Source organism: Chiloscyllium plagiosum, unplaced genomic scaffold, assembly GCF_037043375.1.
Source record: "Chiloscyllium plagiosum isolate Xiang-an unplaced genomic scaffold, Cpla_swu_hap1 HiC_scaffold_11, whole genome shotgun sequence".
Lineage (NCBI taxonomy): Eukaryota > Metazoa > Chordata > Chondrichthyes > Orectolobiformes > Hemiscylliidae > Chiloscyllium > Chiloscyllium plagiosum.
Genome location: NW_028270149.1, coordinates 81,955,723 through 81,971,132, shown reverse-complemented (window position 1 = coordinate 81,971,132; position 15,410 = coordinate 81,955,723).

Below are 15,410 nucleotides of genomic sequence, written 5' to 3'. Positions count from 1 at the left end.
ACTCATCAGATGAAAGCTGGAAAAATGGTGATAGTTTTGGGCCGATTACCTAAGGAAAGATAGGCTAGTGTTAGAGGTGGTGCAAAGAAGGTTCAGTAGTTGACTCTGGGAATAGAAGTACTGTCTGATGAGGAGAGGTTGAGTAGATTAGGCCTGTACTTATTGGAATGTAGGAAATTGAGAGATAACCTTATTGAAACTTACAGAATTCTTAGGATACTTGACAGGGTCGATGTGGAGAGATTGTTTCCCCTTGTGGGAGAGTCTAGGACCAATGGGCATAATCTTAGAACTAGGCGTTGCATTGAATGACAGAGCAGGCTCAATAGATTGAATGGCCTAATTCTGCTTCTACATCTTATATTGTTATGTAATGGCATAAACCCAAGACAGCTTGGTCATTGGCTCATAATCCAGTCATGACTATTTTATCCTTGAAAACAGCTTTAATTGCTCACTGCATTCAGTTCAAGGAAATTTATTCCTAAGAACTTAAGATGGCACCATAAGTGGCAACTTAGTAAACATTTCACTGCACTCATGTGAGTACGTGACAATAACCTAATTCTAATTCTAATTTTGAGATGAAATAGACAGAATAATCCTAAATTTAATGGTATATAGAGGAACCTTGATTATTCGGCATTCGATTATCCAAATATCAGATTATCCAGCAAGATTGCAAGGTCCCGATGCTAGGCTAAACAATGTTAGCCGGCATTCGATTGTCTGGAATTCAATTAACCAAGCAAAGTACTCCCTGTCCAAATCCTTCGAATAATCAAGGTTCCTCTGTAAGTAAGATGTAAGCCACTTTCTCATTAATAAGCAAAAAATATAAGGCTAAAAATAGTGAAGGAAATCAAGGTGAATGTAGCACAAATGCAAAAAGATTTGACCGGATTATATTATTAGTGGAACTTAAGTGAACTTGACAATTAACCAACCAACAAGATTGAGGCTCCACAAATTTATCATCCTTAATGATGGGGATCCCCAACATAACAGTGCAAAACAGATGGCTAAAGCATTTGCAATTACCTTCAATCAGAAGTGCTGTCTGGATTATCCATCTTGACGCATCCCTAGCTTCACGGATGCCGGTTGTTAGCTAATTCAGTTAATTTCATGTGATATCAAGAAATGGTTGGAGGCACTGAATAATGGATAAGAGCTCTGACAACAGTACCAAAGCAATAGTACCAAAGACTTGTGTTCCAAAATTTGGCACACTGGTTATCAAGCTGTTCCAAATATAGCTTCAATACTGGCATCTACCTGATGCTAAGGAAAATTGCCCAGTTATGTCCTGAAGACAAAAGTAAGAACAAATCAAACCTGGCCAAATACAACCTTATCAGTCTACTCTCAATCATCAGCAAATTCATGGAAGAATTTGATAACACTTGCTCTGTAATAACCGAGGAGAAAGTGAGGACTGCAGATGCTGGTGATCAGAGTCAAAGAGTGTGGAGCTGGAAAAGCACAGCCGGTCTTATGCTCGAACCGTCAATTCTCCTGAACCTCCTTTTCCAGCACCACACTCTTCAACTCTGTAATAACCTGCAGATTGACACCAGTTTAGATTCCGCCAGACCTGTTCAGATCCTGACCTCATTACACCTTCACCGAGATCAGATCATTATCCGGATAATAAGATGTCCCCCCATGGGCTCACCACTACATTGTCCATTATAATTTGGAATGAGCAATAACTGCTGGCTTAGCCAATGATGTCTACATCCTGTGAATTAATTTAAAGTAATTATTTCTAACAAAGAGCTTGGTGTACACTTGAACAAATAAAGAGGGTACTTAGTAAAGTGCATAGCTCTGCTCTGTTGCATTTTTTTTGAAGGATTGCCATTGACTGCATATTAGGTCAATCCAAATCCAGAAGGTGAGCACACTTTGCTCCAGGCTGACCAAGGAGGCTGTGTCACCAGACAAAGCCAGCCTGTGGATAGCCACCTGAGTCAATGTAGTCTCCAGGGTGAAAAGAAACATGCAGCTGTCAGATAGTTAATTGTCCCCTGAGCTCGGCAGGAATAAAATGCCACAATGCTCTCTCTTACATCCTCACCTTCACTCAAACTCTTGTCACTGCACTGTAACATCACCAAAGCTAGTGGATTCCCACTACTGGATGCAGCATCTCCATTCAACAGTTCTCAGTCATGTCATCCTCCCAAACAACCAACCCTTCCTGCCCTTCACACTGCCTTCTCCCCATGGGGACATCTCAGCACCCGCTTTCATGCTCCAGCACCATGACAGACAGCTCTTCCGCTCAGCTTTATCTCACTTAATCTCCTTTTTTGTTTCACTGTGAAATATATTGTCACACAGCAGGTCCCAGAGATGGGCAGCGAGGTATCTGACACTCTTGTCCTCACGCTCAGTGAGAGGACCATAGCTGCTCATGTGTATGGGGATGTTAAGGCAGCCAAGTAAACTTCATTGTGCTGTGCTGCATGCTCTTTCATTCCCACCACTCTGACTCATTCTTAAGATAACTTCTACACTTCATGTGCCATTTCTGATGCAGGCACCAGTGGCACACAGCAAAGAGGTCAACCTCTCACTTCACCAGCACCTCCTCCACTTCTGAGGAAGAAGACACACATCCCTCAGAGAACAAGGCTGTGGCTCCTCCTTCCAGCAGCTCAGAGATTTCCCCTTGGTCAGTTCTCGATCTCCTTTAGATTCCGAAGCACATACTCAGTACCTGGCAGGTGCTAACCCCTCCATGGGGTCAGTTATTAATAACTTAGTGAGAATGCACAGACAGTCATAGGAACAACCGGCAAGTTGTCAGGGATGTAATAAATTGAAGTGAAGAATTAGCAGTACTCCCTGGTTTCAATGTGTGTGCATTTGGCTGCCGAGATGGGCAGGTTAAGAACAATCATGGAGAGCTAGGAATAGCAAAATATTGATGAAGGGTCACTGGGTTCAAAATATTAACTCTGTTTCTCTCTCCAAAGATGAGTTTCTCCAGCCCTTTCTATTTTTGTTACAGTAAAGTGCTCAGTGGCTGCTGGAAATGCTTGCAGACCTGCACTCGAACACTTCAGCACTTTTGACAGGAGGGAGGTAAGAGACCTTGACTTCACTTACAGTGATCTTTCCTCTCACATTGGCAGGATGGTTGCTCCAGGTATCGAGGTGGCACTGTAGCCACAAAGAAGTCTCCTTTCAGGACACTGCAGATCCGTTCACCATAACCTTGCCTGAAATCACTAGCCGAGGTAGGTGAACCTGACCCTGGCTAGGACACTCTCAGCATATCTGAGCTCTCTAGCTACAAATACACCGTGGTCATCCATCCAAATCTTCCAGAGTGCACTTCAATGCAGGCTCCCTCCATCTCAGCTGCAGACCCCAAGGTGACACCAAGACATAGTGGGAGGGCAAGAGGGGTGGGGGGTGGCAGGGGGGGTGGTGGTGGAGGAAATGCATTAAGGGAACATAGTTAGCATGGTTGACACATCATTGAAAATAAATTTCACATCTGTAAGTATTTTTGCATTTTGAATTGTCGCATGCCTGATCAACCGCAACGATAGCTGTTGGACCAGGTTATATGATAGCCATGTCAGTATTAAGCAGCCTTTTCATGCATCCCACTAACCACTGGCCTGAAGCCAAAGTTATTCTGAGCAACTTGTAATAGGTCATTGCTTCCATCATGCTCTACAGTTATGGCCAATTTTTACATGTGACTACATAATCATTCTGAGCACACACTTCTGAAGACAAAGATTCATTCTAACTGAGTTCTACAAGGGAGTACACAGTAATTCAAGGATTGTTGATTGAGATGCTGCCTCGTAGGAGGGGGAAAGCTGCTATAATTGCAACCTCTAACTTTGGAAGTTGGAGTGAAATGCACATGTGCTCATTCAGCAGGATATGCAAATCTGCTGATGGTGAAGGCTGAAAGTATATAGAAGCATCAAAAGGATCTGCACCAGGATCCCTCTGAAACTGAATTGTTCATAGTTGTACTCAGTTCTCTGATCCATGTTCATAAATTAAGCCCTGAAACAAACCTTCCTTCACTCCACATAGTATTATATTACGATCAGATTCCAGGAAAGATTTCCAAATTCATTACAGCTTCGTGATCCTTAGTTTTGCAAATCATTTGAGATTCCGTAGTGCTGGCACGTTTTGATCATGATTGAATTTCAGAATTCAGTGTGATAGAGAGTGGTTTGTTCTAGTTCCTTTGGAGATGTTCATTAGTAGGAGATGGTCATTACCTGCAAGTCAGAGGTAACTAGGGGATAGTTCTTTGACTATGAACTTCACAGCATGTTAACCTTCAAACCCAGCAGACACACATGAAAATGTTCAGTTTCACCAGTGCAATCCAGTAGAGTTTAAACTAGCTTTTTAACTCAGGCCCTTGCATATTTCTGGAGAGTAAAATAGACATGTCTGTAATAGATTGCTTTGTGCTCAGAGGGGAGTGATTATTACCGAGTGATAATCCTCAGTATCTCCTCATTAATTATCCCCCTGTTTGAAGTTTCTCTAACAAATTACATGGGCAACATTCCATTGGCTTCACACAAGACTTTGCCAGAAGTGAATTTAAATCTGTAGGTTTTCTGTAGCAGTCTTCCAAAATAATACAGGTGGTATAGTCCTTCCAAACACATTTTATGATTAAAATTACAAAACATTTATAGAAGCTTTAGATTTTGACATATCATTGTAATACTTCCCAGCTGAGGTTACCTTGAAGCTGTCACCTTCATACCCTTGTCCCTTGCCTGAGGTGTGATGACCCTCAGGTTAAACCACCATCAGTCATCTCTCTCTAATGAGAGAGCAGCCCTATGGTCCTCTGTGACAAATTTATTTTCCCCCAATAAAATGAGATCCTTTCTCATTTCAGTACAAAGGAGTTTTTTTTTAAACAATTAAAAATAAAACAACTCAGACAAACGTTCATTTGTCTAGCTTTGGTCAGTTATCTTTTTGGTTTTGGCCTGACTAAATTTTGGACAGGTCAGCTGCATCACGTTTGATTTCCCGGCAATGTGGGTGGATTTTGTTTGGTATGATTGAACAAAGAAGCTCCAATGAAATAAACTGACATTCTTTCCACAACCCTTTCCACAAAAGTTGACAGGTTGAAGTTAGTTTGGGCTGTGATCACTGTATCCACTCCAGATGCATATCTCAAAGTCAATGATAGAGAGAGCATTTCCTTCTCTATTGTGGAGTATCATCTCTGATGTCTGTTTTATCATTTTTGAAGAAATATCCAGTTGGTCTTCTTATTGCAGATTCACCCTCCTGAGGTGGAATCCGTTGTCACTCATATCGATAACTTTTGCAAATGCTTGTTTAAAGTTTGAAGTAGCAAGCACAGGCTCACTTATAAATTGGTGATCAGCTTTTCAAAAGCGGTTTGTCGTTTCTCAGTCCATCTCACCTTTGCTTTTTTCTTCAGTAGGTCTGACAGCTACTGTACTGATGTTTGGGATGAACTTTTGGTAGAACCTATATATTCCCAGGAATCTCATGATTTCCTGCTTTGTTGTGGGAATAGAGACCTAGGTTGCAGCCTCTGCCTTTGCAGCGCTGGATAGGACTCATCCTTCATTCATTATTTGGAAGCGCCGGTGTTGGACTGGGGTGTACAAAGGTAAAATCACACAACACCAGGTTGTAATCCAACAGGTTTATTTGGAAGCGCAAGCTTTTGGAGCGCTGCTCCTTCATCACGTGGTTGTGGGATATATTCCATAACCACATGATGAAGGAGCAGTGCTCCGAAAGCTAGTGTTTCCAAATAAACCTGTTGGACTGTAACCTGGTGTTGTGTGATTTTTAACTTCATTCACTACAACAGATCACTTGAGCGTGAGCAAATTCATTCATTGAAAGAATAACAACTAGATCAGCTGACTGTATTTTCCAGAATACATCAGGCTCATTCAGACCTGCTAATCTGCTTCAGTGGATTTGAAACTAGTTTTTTAACCTCAGGCCCTTGTGCATCCCTGGAGAGTAAAAACAGACAGTAGGGGGCTTCCTGCTGAGAGGGGAGAGATAGTTCAGGCTCGTCTTCCTTATCTCTTCTTGTTAAATTGCTCCCTGTTTGAAATTGTGTGGTTATCTTGCATTTGCATCTGTTGTTCAAGCCCTTCAGAATTTGACAGACACATTGACCAATAGGTTATAAATGAATTTACCCAGGTCTCCCACATACTGGAATGGTCAAATCACTACAGACACAAGTTGGTACCAATGCAAACTATCACAACTATATTAAGGAACAAGTAACAGTAAGACTAGAATACTAAGAATGCTATTATTAATCTTGCCCGATCTCCATAGTCACTTCCCAAAGCCTCTTGTAACTGTAGTTGGATCATGAAGACATTGTTCCCTCTCTCTATCTCTCATTTTTGGATAGTTCTCTGGAACTTTTTATAGTACTAGTCAATCAGGGAGACTTTCTTAATTGTTCGAAACTTGTCAATCATTTGGATGACTTGTTAATGTTTGTTTCTTTATATGGCAGGCCCTGGGTGCCTTTCTGGCTGGTTTTTGTTTGAAAATATACATTCCTCATTTGTTTGATTAAACTGTTGATGAAATGTGTCATTTTACACTATATTAATGTCATTAGCACCTGGCTGCTGTGTTTGCACAGTGTCTAGTTTCTGGGTTTACAATTTGCAGAGCTTGACTTGGCCAACGAGTCCCATACCCAGCATCCCTTGCTGTTTGACCAAGTTGGCAATCTAACTGTGTTTTAGCAGCTGTGAGGCTGCTACACAACATTCCATTGGCTTCACACTAGACTTTGCCAGACAGTTAGTGGATTTAAATCAGTTGTTTTTCTACAGCAGTTCACCTTTTAAATGATACATTTTATTTAAAAATAAAAGTATCCCTATTCGAGGACCGGTCACGATAGCATTTCTCCTAGAAATTTAAGAAAATGTCTTACAACTTTTTTCCCTTTTGAAGTTAGCTTTAAAGTGAAAATTTTCCCACTCAAATTATTTTATTTAATCCGTGAGTTCAAAAGGATGCAAACTTGTTAAGACAAGATCCTTGTCGAGTTTCCCCAATTGGTTTTAGTTCCAGAGTGGTGTACCCCAACTCATTAAACTGGGGTGAGGAGGGATGAACTGGTTCCCAGTCTTCAGTCACCCACCCTCTCAGTTGGTAGCAACAAGGGTAACTTAGAAAGGATCTCTTCTCTTGTGCATAACTTTTCCCAGATCCAAATGAATTAATGTTTTAAAAGGAGCCAATTTAACCAGGTTTTCTTGAATTAACAAAAAGAGAGAGTAATTACTCCACAGGTGAAGAAATTTCACTTCAACACTGATTCCAAATAAGAGGTGATGCCAAAAAAAAGTTAAAATAAAATTTATATGGATCAGTCTTCAGTTTTGTTGTCATTACAGTGAAGGTAATGATGACGTTGGTAGGTTGGCTTTGTAATCCTTAGTTTTGCAAACAGAGTGCAGTTCTTTCATTCTAATGCCTTTCGACCGTAATTGAATTCCAGCATTCAGGATGAGAGAAAGTGCTTTGTGGTTCTGCTTCCTTTCTGACTTGCTGACACCGCTCAGAGTTAGAGAGAGTCTTTTTGCAATACAGTCGCAAGGGAATAGTTCTCTGACTGTGACTGTCCCAGCACGTTTACACTCAAAATCCGGTTGTTTTACAGAACAGCATTTAGTCCCATTAATCCACTCCAGCAGAGTTGAAACTGGTTATTTAACTCCTGCCCATGTGTATTTCTGGAGGGTAAAATAGACATGTCTGCAAACGGAAGTTTCCAGTTCCAAGGGGAGGGATAATCAGTTGCGTTTGCTATCTCTTATTAATTCTGTTTCTTTTTGGAGTTTTCATGATCACATACACGTGCAGTATTCTATGGGTTTCACATAGGACTTTGCCAGATGCTCACTGAATTTACGCCTGCAGTTTCTCTGTAGCAGTCCTTCAAAAAAAATATATTGGAATTAAGTCTAAAAATATCTATAAATACTTCAAGATTCCAGTCCAACATCATAACAGTTGTAACTTTGTCTGAATGGCTATTACTCTTCCTTTAGCTCACCAGAACATAACACATTCTTATTCTTGAAACTGGGAGCAATGTAAATTGATTGAATGATATCTTCCCCTAACTCAGATCTCTTGGAAGTAGATTTAGGTTAATTCCAATCTGGCCGTTGTTTCTGATGCTGCACATTTCTAACATGCTGAAAGTGACGCTCCTTCCAGTCAGTGTCCTCCCCTTCCAAATCAGAAGACTGACACCACTCTCCCAGTTCCTCAGTGTCTGTCATAAACCATCTTTGCCTGCCCCAGTTATGCAGGGCACATTATGCGAAGATTATGGCACACTCTATCTGGAATGTACTTTAAGCCCATCCACTGTAACCTAAGCATTAGAACTTCACTATGTGACACTCCATTGTCTGTTCCACAATGGTCCTAATGGGACAGGCTTTCATCTGTGTTCTGCCCCCAGTCAGGGGATTCTCTAAAAGGAGTCCTCAGCCATGTTCAGAGAGAGAAGCCTTTGTCTGGCAAGAACAATCCTTGTATGGCATTTGGTCCTTCAAATGTGGCAGGATTGTGAGCTATCAAGAGAACAGACATTGTGGAAACTTTCGGATGTTCCTAAGTGAGTTGGACATTGATTGATTGAGTGAGTGGAAACCTTTTCCATTAAATAATTCAACCACTTTATAATATATCATCACAACATGACATCTCACATGGCATTGTTGGCAATGCGTCAGCTGCACATGAGGAGTAATTGCATGACAGATGTTTGATATCATTGAGGTTATGTATGCCTGACTCATGCAATTTCCCTCAAAGAGCCTCATATTGCTCACATATCCAACTGCTCCCCACTTCCCCTTCCCACCCAAATGAAAACAAACAGACTTAATCCACCAAGAGTTTACTGGCAGCCACTTTTCACCTATATTGCACAGTTGAAATTTTGTCAAAGATGGCAGGGTCTCTTTTACGCTTCCCACATTCTCATCTGTTTTATGTGACGATGAGTATTTCCCTATTTTCCCTCTCAGACCCTGGCCTACTGCCCAGCTTTTCTGTCGACTGTTCCCACCATCATATTGGAGCAGGGTCATCATATATTGTAAACCCAGCCCCCTCCTGTAGTCATCCGTGCCCTATTTTGCAGAATCATATCTCACCCTTGTGCTTGGACTGTCCCCCTTTACATTTGTATCCCCTCTGTGTCACAGCACAATGAAATCCAACCACATAATCCAGTTTCCCGTTTTCCATTGCATGGACTGCCCCGCTAACTCCTCTTGATGTTTTCTGCTCAAACCCCAATGACTAACTGTGACTCCCCCACTCCAGACTGACCTGTGAAGGCAAGCCTGATGGAGCATGGTCCAGAATAATATCCCGCAGCACCCTGTTAGATTTACCTATAATTCCTGCACCTGTCAGTCTTGGCCTGCAGGACTGGCTGGTGCCTAATTCCCCAGACTGCAAGACATGGATCCCTGGACATTGTGTACACCAGGGGACACACCGACTTTGTCCAAGCCCCTGAACTGAAATTGGGCGATACCCTTGACAAGAGTGTGGTGGAAACCACTAATGAACCACAGTCCCCTTCACTTGATGAAGGGCTACTTCTCTTAGACTTTCAGACATGGCCATATGTTTGAAACAAGTCTGTTAGCTGCAGAAACTGCTGTGGTGTGACGTTGATGTCCACCACTTTGACTGTTCAGTGCCATCAACCATGAGAAGCTGCCTTCCTTTTAATCTGCACTCAGAATCAAGTCAACTCAGAGATGCTGGGATCCTCAAACTTTTGAATAAAGTGACATTGTCATTAAAAAAAGAGTCAAGGCAGAGATGCTGTGAGCATCCAAGTAAGTACAAAGTGAGAGAATGCAAAGAAAGCAGGCTAACAGATCAGATTCACAGCCTGTTCTCATGCATGAGATGTGTGCATCCTTATGGGCAGAGCAACCTCCGAGGTTGCAATATAAGGTATCAGTGAGTTCCAAAAGTGCAGTACTGAAGTGCTGAAGTGTCTTTTGAGTTAATCTGAGATTGGCTGCAATAATGTTTTGAGACTAGTGTTCTGTTAATGCCAATTTCCGTGAATGAAGAGTAAAGGCAGTGGCTGTCCCTGGAGTGTGCATTGAGATGTTGGAAAGTAAATGTACTGGGAATCCCAGCGAACATGCTACCCTGGACATTCTCTGGAAGACTGCATCGCTAGAATACTTGCTGAGCTTCAGGTGGCTCAGAGCTGAATATGTACCACTACTGATATGGAGCTGCTGATGATTCCAAACAACAGGCAGTGGCCACGGAGGATAACAGTGGCTGATCTCTGTCTTTTCTTTCCTTGCAGATGATCCGATGCATTGTGCCTGGGAGAGAGCCCGAATAGGAAGAGGTGGCTCGACACTCAGATAGCACCCAAGAGCAAGGTAAAACTGCATCTGACCAAGACAGAGATTAAGAAGCAGTCTGTCATGGCAAAATAGTACTCCTGCTGGAGCTGGTGATTATGAAGTGTTGTGAATCCACACAGAAACCATCAAACAAGCATCAAGATATCTAGATTTCCAGTGAGTGATTGGCAAGAGATGTTTTAATGCTTTCACTGTAGCATACAAATTAAATGTAACATTGACTAAAGAACAACCCAAATCCTTCTATCATTCAATTGTTTGGACATCAGACTATGACCAGAGATACAGTGTGGGATTTTCACAGGGTTTCTGTGTACTGATTTCTATGGGAATTAACCTGGAAGTTTCAACACCCAATGTTCTCCAGCCCATCTCCAGGCATCATTGACTCTGAGCTTCCATCCACCCAATCACTTGTTCTAACCACTCATCCAATCACTCATTCACAACCATTCCTACGGAAACTTTAACCTTATGATTTGGCGGCTGCTGCCATGAAAAGGGGGAAGTACTAACTTCTTCCCAATGATACAGCGTTGCAATGGAGCTTTGAGAGGGATACTGCACTCTGCATTTCTGGAAATGATAGGCCGGAAGGTCCAGCAAGAAATACAAACAGCATTAAAGCAAGGAAAGTTTCACTGGACTGGCTGTCTCACAATGTTTATTGCTTTCTGGAAGATCTAAGTCATTATTAGTAATTTAAACTACAAAACAAAAAAATCCCCCTTTAACTTGGTCTCATGACTGGAAATTCCATCCAAGACTTATATTCACCACCGCTATTTTCAGAATTATAGTTTATATAGGAACCAGGTGGAGATTACCCTCAGCTTCCGATGGGTTCGCTTCTCCCTGTTTCACAAAATTACAACATTGTCTGACCACTGAAAGGCAGTTCTCTCAATTTTTCAGAGTGGTGCCAAACTGACTACCAACAGCATAGGGCCCAGTCCAAAGTTGAATGCACACAGCCCTCATGATATAATCTACAGGCACAAATAGAAATACATGGGTAGGATATATTGCTGTTACAGAAACATGGTTGTGTGGTAGCCAGGACTGGGAAATGAATATCCAAGGATATTCAATGTTTGGGAAGGACAGACAGGAAGGAAAGGGAGTTGAAATTGATTAATAATACAAGATAGGGTCAGTACAATAGTAAGGGAGGATTTCAGATCGGAAGAACAATGTATAGAATATGTTTGGGTGGAACTAAGAAACAGCAAGGGGTAGCAGACATTGCCTGAAGTTATTTATAAATAGTAAAATAGTAGTAGTAGTGTGGCATAATTCAGTAGTTGAGAGAAGCATGCAGCATGAACAACACAATTATCATGGGTGACTACAGTCTGCACAAAGATGCGTAAATCAATTGAGCACTAAAGCTGTGGAGGTGATTTTCTGGAGTATATCAAGGGCAGCTTTCTAGAGGTGTATTCTGACGATCCAACTGGAGGACATTCCACTTTAGATCTAGCATTCTGTAATAAAAGAAGAATTCATCAATAATCTTGTTGTAAAATAACCTTTAGGCATGAGTGACCACAATATGATAGAATTTTACATTCTGTATTCAGTGAGTGAGTACAATCTGAAGCAAGACTTGCATTTGACAAAGGGGACTTATAGAGGCATGAGCTATAAATTGGCTGAACTGGACTGGGAAAATACGTTAAAAGGTAGGACTGTATATAGGCAATGGTCCAATTAAATGGTTTACAACAACGGTATATTCCTTCAAAGTATAAAAACTCAAAAAAAGATTAGTCAACCATAGCTGGCAAAGAGAGTTCAGGATTGTAAAAGATGAAAAGAAAAGGCTTACATAGTAGACAGAAACAATAACAAAACTGAGGATTTTGAGGTTTATACATTACACCAAAGAAGAACCAAAAAGCAGATAAAGGAATAACAAAATATGAGTGTAATCCTCAGTAAAAACATAAAAGCAGACTGGATAGGCTTCTTCAAGTATGTAAAAAAGATTAGTGTGTGTCTAATGCAGGCAGGATCAGGAGAAATTCTAATAGACAATAGAGAAATGGCAGGGAAGCTAAATAATTACATTGGTCAGAATCATATTCCTGGACTGAACAATGTGGCTATTTGTGGTAGAATCAGGCAACATGTCCAGTGAGGATGTTCACAACATTGAGAACGTTTGGCACCAACTTTTATGCTTTTTTGTGAGCAATATTGCAAGTTTCTCACTGGATAACTTTTCAATTGAGGCAGAATATTATTTGTTCAGCACCTTATTATTGGCCCAACTCACCTCATGAATATTCAGCTTTCCATAATACCAAAAACACACCAAACAAGTTAGATGCCTAGAAACCTGGAAATCAGAGCAGGTACCTGGTAACATGGTGACCTGACACACCTTAGTAATATTCAGCATCCTGTCTTACCAAACATGTCAAACTCTGGGGCAAATACAATCCTGGGAGCCTTTCCATTTAATTCACTCATGGGATGTGGTCATCGCTGGTAGTTCAGTATTTATTGCCCATTCCTGGGTGCCCTTGCGAAATTGGTGATGAACTGTCTTCTTGAAAAGCTGAGCTGCAGGCAGATCTACAATGCCCTTAGGGAGGGAATATCAGGATTTTGACCCAACGACAGTGACGGAATGGTGATATATTTCCATGATGACAATGAGCGGTGTTCCCATGTATCTGCTGCCCTTGTCCTTTTAGACTTGGTCGTGGATTTGGAAGGTGGTTTCTAAGGATCTTTGGCAAATTTCTATAGTGCATCTTATAGATAGTACACACTGCTGCTACTGAGCGTTGGTGGTGGACGGAGTTGATGTTTGTGGGTGTGGTGCCAGTCAAGCAGGATGCTTCGTTTTGGTTGACATACAGAGTGTTGTTGGAACTGCACCACCCAGGCATGTGGAGAGTATGCCATCACACTCCTGACTTGTACCTTGTTGGTGGTGGACAGGCTTTGGGGAGTCAGGAGGTGAGTTACTTGCCACACTCTGACCTGCTTTTGTAGCTACTGTATTTATATGACAAATCCAGTTGAATTTCTGGACATTGATAACCCCAGCATGTTGATAGTAGGGGATTCAGTGATGGTAATGCCCTTCAATATCAAGGGAGCGCGGTTAGATCTGTTTTTATTGGAGAAGGCCATTGATTAGCATTTGTGTGACACAAATGTTATTTGTCACTTCTCAGCCCAAGCCTGGATATTGTCTAGAGCTTATTGCTTTTGAACATGGGCTGCTTCATTATCTGAGGTCTCACAAGTGATGCTGAACATTGTGCAATCATTAGTGAACATCCCCACTTCTGACCTTATGGTGGAAGGAAGGTCATTGATGAAGCAGCTGAAGATAGTTGGGCCTGGGACACTACCCTGAGGACCTCCTGCAGAGATGCCCTGAAGCTGAGATGACAGACTTCCAACCACTGCAACCATCTTCCCATGTGCCAGGTATGACTCCAACCAGCAGAGAGTTTGTTTCCTGATACCCATCGATTCCAGTTTTACGAGGACTCATTCAGTGCAATGCAGCCTTGATGTCAAAGGCTGTCACTGTCAACTCACCTCTGGAATTCAACTCTTTTGTCCATGTTTGGACCAAGGCTGCAATGAGTGTCCCTGGCAGAATCCAAACTGGGTGTCACTGAGCAGGTTATTGCTGAGCAGATGCTACTTGATAGCATTGTTGATAACACCTTCCATCACTTTACTAGGGCGGCACGGTGGCACAGTGGTTAGCACTGCTGCCTCACAGCGCCTGAGACCCGGGTTCAATTCCCGCCTCAGGCGACTGACTGTGTGGAGTTTGCACGTTCTCCCCGTGTCTGCGTGGGTTTCCTCTGGGTGCTCCGGTTTCCTCCCACAGTCCAAAGACCTGCAGGTCAGGTGAATTCGCCATGCTAAATTGTCCGTAGCCTTAGGTAAGGGGTAAATGCAGGGGTATGGGTGGGTTGCGCTTCGGCGGGTTGGTGTGGACTTGTTGGGCCGAAGGGCCTGTTTCCACACTGTAATGTAATCTTTAAAAAAAAAAAAAATTGAGAGCAGACTGATGGAGCAGTAATTGGCTGGGTTGGATTTCTCCTGGTTTTTGTGGCATATCTGGACAATTTTCCACATTGTGAAGTAGATGCCAGTATTGTTCCTTGACTGGAGGAGCTTGGCTCGGGGAGTAGCAAGTTCTGGAGTAGAAGTCTTCAGTAGCATGAATGGAATGTTGTCAGGGCCCAATGCCTTTGCAGCATGTGGTGGCTCCAAATGATATCACATGGAGTGAATCGAATTCTGGAATTCTGGTGTCTGTGATGCTGGGGACCTCTGGAGGAGGCCGAGATAGATTATCCACTCGATACTTTTGGCTGAAGATTGCTGCAAATGCTTCAGCCTTATCTTCTGTGCTGAGGTGCCTGTCCATTGAACATTCAGGTCAAGTCATGGAAGGGTGGGGGGGGGGGGGTTGTAGAGAGATGACTACCAGAAGGAGAGGGGGAGTCAAAGCTGTGGGACAGGTGGTGGGAGGCATTTGTAAAGTGTGGACAAGCATGTTGACAGAGGCCAACCCAAGGTGAATGGCCAGGTAAGGGTTACTTTATGCCAAACAGCTTCAGAGGCCATGCATATATATATAGGAAATGGGCTTATTGGCATCGACCACCACCTCGGCCTGTAGGGGAAGAGCAGAAAGGAGTGAGATGGGCACCACTAAGGTGTAATGTTTCAGTTCTTGGGACTGCGAGGACAGTTGAAGGCAAATGTTATTGTGGTGGATTTCCATGGCGAGATAGGTGATGAGTGGAAATGGATTGTTGGATTAAGCCAGATTTTAGGGGAAATGGAGGCTTTAAAGGTTACCTGGCAACCTGGTGGGGCGTGATGCTGATGGTGTGCATCATGAGCTGCATTCCCTGCCATTATTGTCACTCTCTAGATGCA